We start from the raw sequence: 6319 nt of genomic DNA, 5'->3' as shown, positions 1-6319 counted from the left end.
GTCTTTGTGTGTGTTTGCTCCAGCATGAATGAGCAGTGTGTTTAATCGTGTCGGCGTGGTGACTCAGTGTTTCTGTTTATAGCCACTGAGGAAGAGGAGGAGAGAGAGAGAGACAGAGAGAGAGAGACAGAGAGAGGGACAGACAGAGAGAGACTTTTTTGATTTTTGAAAAACACTTTATTTACATTTCTTTAACCATTACGTTTCTTTAAAAATGAAGTGTTTTAAAAAATCGGGTCGTTTAAAATAAAAGCAAACAAACAAAACAAAATATTTAAAAAACAGAAACACATGCTTTACCTAATAAAAAGTGGTGCAAACTCCAGCTCCTCCTCCACCACAGAACAAACGATACCTTTAAAACACCAGCGTTGTTTAAAAGCATCCAGGTCTCCAATGTGTTTATAAAACCTGAACTCCAGCCAGAGTCTGGCTCTGATGTTACAGAGCCACACTGCCCTGGCTTCCTGCCCCTCTCTGTTTTCCACCCGGGACTTCCTTGTCAAATAAATGGCCATTTTGGCTTCGCCGGATAAAAAATTAAGGAGCTGCCACTTTTCTTTTTCCGTTTTTTTGTAGGCAGCTCCCATGATAAAGACCTTCTCTGTAAAGCCACATTAAAAGACTAAAACCAATGTTAAAAGAGTGAAGAAACTCAAAAGTCTCTTACACTCGTTAAAAACATGGTAAATAGTCTCCCGGAGGTCACAGAAGGGGCACTGGCTCAGGACAGCGGGATTGATTACCGAAATAAAAGCGTTGGACGCGACAGCACCGTGTAAAATCCGCCACTGGAGGTCAGCGGTCCTTTTCTTTAGGGGAGGCTTGTATAGGACCCCCCACTGCGGGCCAGGGCCTCCATGCCCAAGTCTCTCTGACCACACAGTGGGCAGTCTGTTGCACAGTCCGGACCTGTTGATGCTCTTCACGAGGTTAAAATACAAAGTCTTCTTGTCTGCTTTGTTCAGTGTGCAGTTTTCTGGGTGGGATGTCCTTAGCAGGGGGCCGGTGAGTCCCCCTAGCCCCGGGCTGAGGGAGATGTCTGGGAAGGGGTCTGCAAGGTCCGGCTCTGTTCTCTCCTGGCTGTAGTCGTTGAGGAGGCTCCTCTCCAACCCGGTCAGCCTCTGCCTCCACAGCTCCAGGAGCCTCCTCGCCACCCGGTCGGAATGCATCCCCAGCAGGGAGCCCAGGGCCGGGGGGTCGCTCAGCGTCGGCCCCACTGCATCCACCAACTGCTGCAGGGAAAGGGTCTTTGTTCGCAGCAGCGCCCCCGTTAGTCCAGGGGTGACGCTGCTGCTAATGTCCAGTCGTGCATTATAAATTAATGGTTCTCTCAACAACCAGAACAGAGAGTCAGACTGTGGGCACCTTTCGTGCTTAAAAAGGGCCCACGACTTAAAAACACCCTGATAAAAAGGAGGCAGCCCACTTAGTTTTAAAGTGCTGGAGTCTATTAAAAACAGAGCAGTATCCAGCCCCAGGTTGTCAGCACGTCTGAGGATGCAGCTGGCCACGTCTCGCCACACTAAAAACCCCGGACTCGTTAAAAACTTCTGAACAAACTGTAATCTAAAAGTGGACGTCCGGCTGGCCAGGTGGACAAGGCCCTGTCCCCCCTCCTCTCTGGCTAAAAACAGCACCCCCTGTGGCACCCAGTGTAGACCCTCCCAAAAGAAATCCACCATCTTCTTTTGTATGTTGGCTAAGAAACCCGAGGGAGGGTCTAAAACGGTCAACCTGTGCCACAGTTGGGATGCAATAAGATTGTTTAAAACCAGTACTCTACCTTTAAAAGACATCTGGGGGAGCAGCCACTTCCACTTGGAAAGTTTCCCCTCTATCTTCTCTGTGACGCCCTCCCAGTTCTTCTGGACCATGCTCGGTTTCCCCAGGTATATTCCTAAATATTTAAAACCGTCCTTTTTCCATATGAGCTTTTGTGGAAGAACCGGGAGGCCACGCCACTCCCCACAGCGAGGGCTTCGTTTTCTTCCAGTTCACCCTCGCTGATGATGCCGTGCTAAAATCATGTACTATTTGATTTAAAAGGTTTACATCATTTTGATTCTTAATAAAAACAACAACGTCGTCGGCATATGCCGATAAAATCATTCTCTTACTAAAACCAGGTAAAACCAAACCATGTAGGCTAGAGCGTATTTTAATGAGGAGGGGCTCGAGGGAGAGTGCGTAGAGCATCCCGGACAGAGCACAGCCCTGCCGGACCCCTCTACTCACTCTAAAAGGAGCACACAGCCTGCCGTTTATCTTCAGCACACTCTCAACATTACTGTACAACACCTTGATCTTAGCTATGAAACCAGCGCTGAACCCAAACTTCCCCAGAACTTTCCAGAGGAAGCCGTATTCAACGCGATCAAAAGCCTTTTCCTGATCTAGAGAAATCAGACCAGTGTCCATACCCAACGAGCTGGAGACCTCCAAAACGTCCCGAATGAGGTGGACGTTGTCCACCATGGACCTGCCGGGCACACAGTAGGTCTGGTCCCGATGGAGGACCTGCTCCATAGCTCCCCTCAGCCTGGAGGCCAGGACCCTGGACAGAAGCTTGTAATCCACACACAGCAGAGACACAGGGCGCCAGTTACCGATGTCCTGCGGGTTTCCTTTTTGGCAGTAGCGTCAGCACTGCCCTCCGGCAGGACATCGGCATGGAACCAGAGGCCAGACACTCGTTGAAGACGTCTAGGATGTCCCTTCCGAGGACATCCCAGTACTTTTGTAAACTCAGCGGGAGGCCGTCGATCCGGGCGCGCCTCCTGCATTCCTGCAGGGCAGCTTTCAGCTCTTGGGGGTTATGGGTCTGTCGAGCTCCTCATTAGTCTCCTCGGAGACCTGGGGCAGCTCCCACAGAGCCCCTCCGTCGACTCTCCCTCCTCCCTATACTCAGTGGCATAAAGGGAGGAGTAAACCCCACCGCCGCTTCCGGATCTGGCTTGGCTCCACAACCGGCTGCCCTGCGTCCGTCAGCAGTGAGTGGATCACTCGCCTGCCCTCCTCTTCTCCAGGCCGAAGAAGAAGCTAGAGGGAGTGTCCATCTCGCGATGGTCTGGAATCGGGACCTGACCAGTGCGCCTTGCACTTTACTTGAACAGGTCGGCGAGAGCCGCCTTTTACTTTTGAGGACTTCAATATGTCCTCGATCTCCTGTGGACTCGCTTAAACTTTCTAGGTCCACTATCTCAGTCTCCAGGTCCTTCATAGATCTGGTGACGTCTCTAGTGACGTTGAAAGTGTGCTGCTGACAAAGGAGCTTAATTTCTACCTTACCACGGTCCCACCACTGCCTAAGATTATTAAAATCACTCTTCCTCAGCCTAAAAATGCCCCAAAAATAAAACAACACCTCTCTAAAATTCCTATCGAAAGTTAAAACTGTATTAAAATGCCAATATGCGCTCCTGGGTAAGAAATTCCTAATAAAAACATGACATAAAACCAAAGAGTGATCAGTAAAACCAGCCGGAACAATGCTGCACATTTTAAAAATATTAAAATGGTGCTTAAAAACATAAATACGGTCTAACCTGGCTGAGGAGATCCTTCCCTCCCTAACGTGGGACCATGTGTACTGTCGGCAGTCCGGATGCATCCTTCTCCACACGTCCACCAGGCCATGAGAATGGACCAGCCTCCTCAGCACCTGCTGTGAAGCTGGATGTGGCTCTGTGTGGTTTCTGTCATTAAAATCATCCTCTGTGCAGTTAAAATCCCCCCCCAAGAATAAAAAATCCTCCGAGGCACAGTCATTTAAAACATCATTAACTTTGGATAAAATCAGCTTCCTCTCTGCCCCGGTTGTTGGAGCATAGACATTAATTAAAACATTAAAAAGGTCGAACCGTGCTTTCACAAAGAACAGCCTCCCCTCCACGATGTGTTTGACCTCCAGTGACCACGGGCTGAAGGCCCTGGAGAAGAGGAAGCCCACTCCTCCGCTGAGGTTGGTGTTGTGGCTCAGGAGGACTTCCCCCCCCCACTCCCTCCTCCAGTCCGCCTCGTTGGTGCTGTCGCTGTGCGTCTCTTGTAAGAAGAGAACATCGTTGGCATTCATCTTGTTAAATTCATAAATTGATGTTCTCTTCTTACTGTCCCTCGCTCCATTTACGTTTAAAACTCAGACTCTGAATGTGTTCATTAAAAGAAAGGAGTTTAAAAAACAAATCAAATAAAACACACATTGGAGCTCTCCACCTCCCCCTGCTGGATGCACTCCTTTACTTTGGGTAAAAACTTTTTGATCCTAAAAACCTCTTGTCCGTCTAATTTTTTTCCCCTCATGTGGAAATGGCACGAGTGTACAAAGGCCACGAGGTCAGGGAAGTGATCCTTGACCTCTACTTTTTGTTTTCCTTTTGTTTTGTGTAGAAACAGACTAATCTCATCAGCTGTGTACAGCTTTTGTTCCTGACTATTTGTTAAAATCAGAGGAGAGTCGCTGTCCTCTGACCCCTCCTCGTCACTACTGTCCTCCACCGGCCCCGCCCCCTGACTCCTCCTCCTCACTTCCACCCTGCTGGCCTTGGCCTCGCTGCCAGCGCTCTGGCCACTCTTCTTTCTCTTTGAGGCTCCTTTCTGCCCCCCTGCTTCCTCCTCGTCCATCTCCACCTGCTCCGCCCCTCCTCCTGCACCGTCCTCCTCCACCTCTTCGCCTCCCCCCACCTGTCCTACCCCCTCAATGGGCTTCTCGCCACCCCTGTCCTCGTCTTTTTTTTCCTTTTCCTCCTCTTTCTCACTTTCCTCATTATTCTCCACCCCATTCCCCACTTCCACCTCTAAGCCCGTGCCACCATCACCACCACCACCATCACCAATATTATTTTTTGTTTTTTAAATCTTTTTTTGTTTTTTCCCCCCTTCTTTTTCTTGTTTTCTTTCCTCCTCCCCACTTCCCACCTCACCCCAGCCTCTACCCCACTGCTCTTGGCAGATCCCCCCACATCCCCTCCATTTTTTTGGTCCGCTTTTCCTTCTTTTCCTTTCCTCTCACCGCTCCCGACTCCACCCACAGTCTGCCTTTGACTGCCCTGTCCAGCCTCCCCACCCTCACCACCCTTGCCCGCATCACCCCCATCACTCACTCCCTCATTCATACCCACCACATGTGTGTCGGGTGCAGCAGCAGTGACGCCGCTCGCCGCGCTCTCCGTTGGAATCGGCGGCGTGGCGTGACGCGCCGGACGGACCCGCGTGGCGTGACGCGCCGGACGGACCCGCGCCGCCCGGACCAGCTGGCGCAGGGTCGCCTCGCTTCGAGCAGGCCCTCGCGGTGTGCCCCTCCTCTCCGCAATGAAAGCACTTCATCGCCGATGAAGACGCGTAGACGTTATAGTTAACATCATCTACTCTGACGCTGAAGCGCAGGTTTAACTCCGCGCTCCGGTCGTTGAGTATCATATAAACCGATCTACGGTGACTCATGATGTGCTTCATCGAGCTCTCCTTGAACCCCGATGAGATCTCTCTCATCGGGGAGACCAGCTTTCCGTGCCGGGAGAGCTCTCTGCTGAGAAACTCATCGGAGATGAACGGAGGGACGTTTGAAACGAGGACTCTGGTGGACGGCTGGTCCAGCGGAAACACCTGTACAAACAAATCTCCCACCGAGAGACCCTCCTCTACCACTCGGCTCACCTTCCCCACCTGATCCAGGAAGATCACGACCGAGCCGTTCATCTTGGCGGCGGACTTCACGCTGCCGAACCCGACTTTCTTCCCGACTGCTCGGGCCAATTCCTCCACGCTGCACGAGGAGTCACCGGAGATCTTCATCCCGTGTCTCCTCGTGAGCAGCGGGGGGGGGAACCGGGGCAAACATTCTGCGAGGCACCGGCAGCGGGAAGACACCCAGAGAAAAACCCAAATAACCACCAAACAACTTAAACTACTGTGAAACCAACTAATAAACCACATAAACTAAATACACACAACTATTAAAGAATAGAGAAGAGAGAAACACAGACAACGCTCCGCAGCTCTCAACCACACACCCTGTCGCTCTGACGCTCAGCGTGAACTGAGAGAGAGAGAGAGAGGGGGGGGCGGAGAGAGAGAGAGAGAGACAGAGGGAGAGAGAGACAGAGAGACATAGAGAGAGACAGAGAGAGAGGAGAGAGACAGAGAGAGAGGAGACAGAGAGAGAGAGACATGAATCACACGCCTCATTTCAATCTCCTTCCTCTTCCTGCAGACTTTATAGTTTTTGACATATTGAACCTCTGAACCAGGTCCAGACTCGGAGCGGTTCTACCCTGATGGGGAACCGGGCCCTCCCGGAGCCAGACCCAGGAGGGGAGCT

This window comes from Pseudoliparis swirei, chromosome 4 (genome assembly GCF_029220125.1).
Source record: "Pseudoliparis swirei isolate HS2019 ecotype Mariana Trench chromosome 4, NWPU_hadal_v1, whole genome shotgun sequence".
Taxonomy (NCBI): Eukaryota; Metazoa; Chordata; class Actinopteri; order Perciformes; family Liparidae; genus Pseudoliparis; species Pseudoliparis swirei.
Note: the sequence above shows the minus strand (reverse complement) of the source record.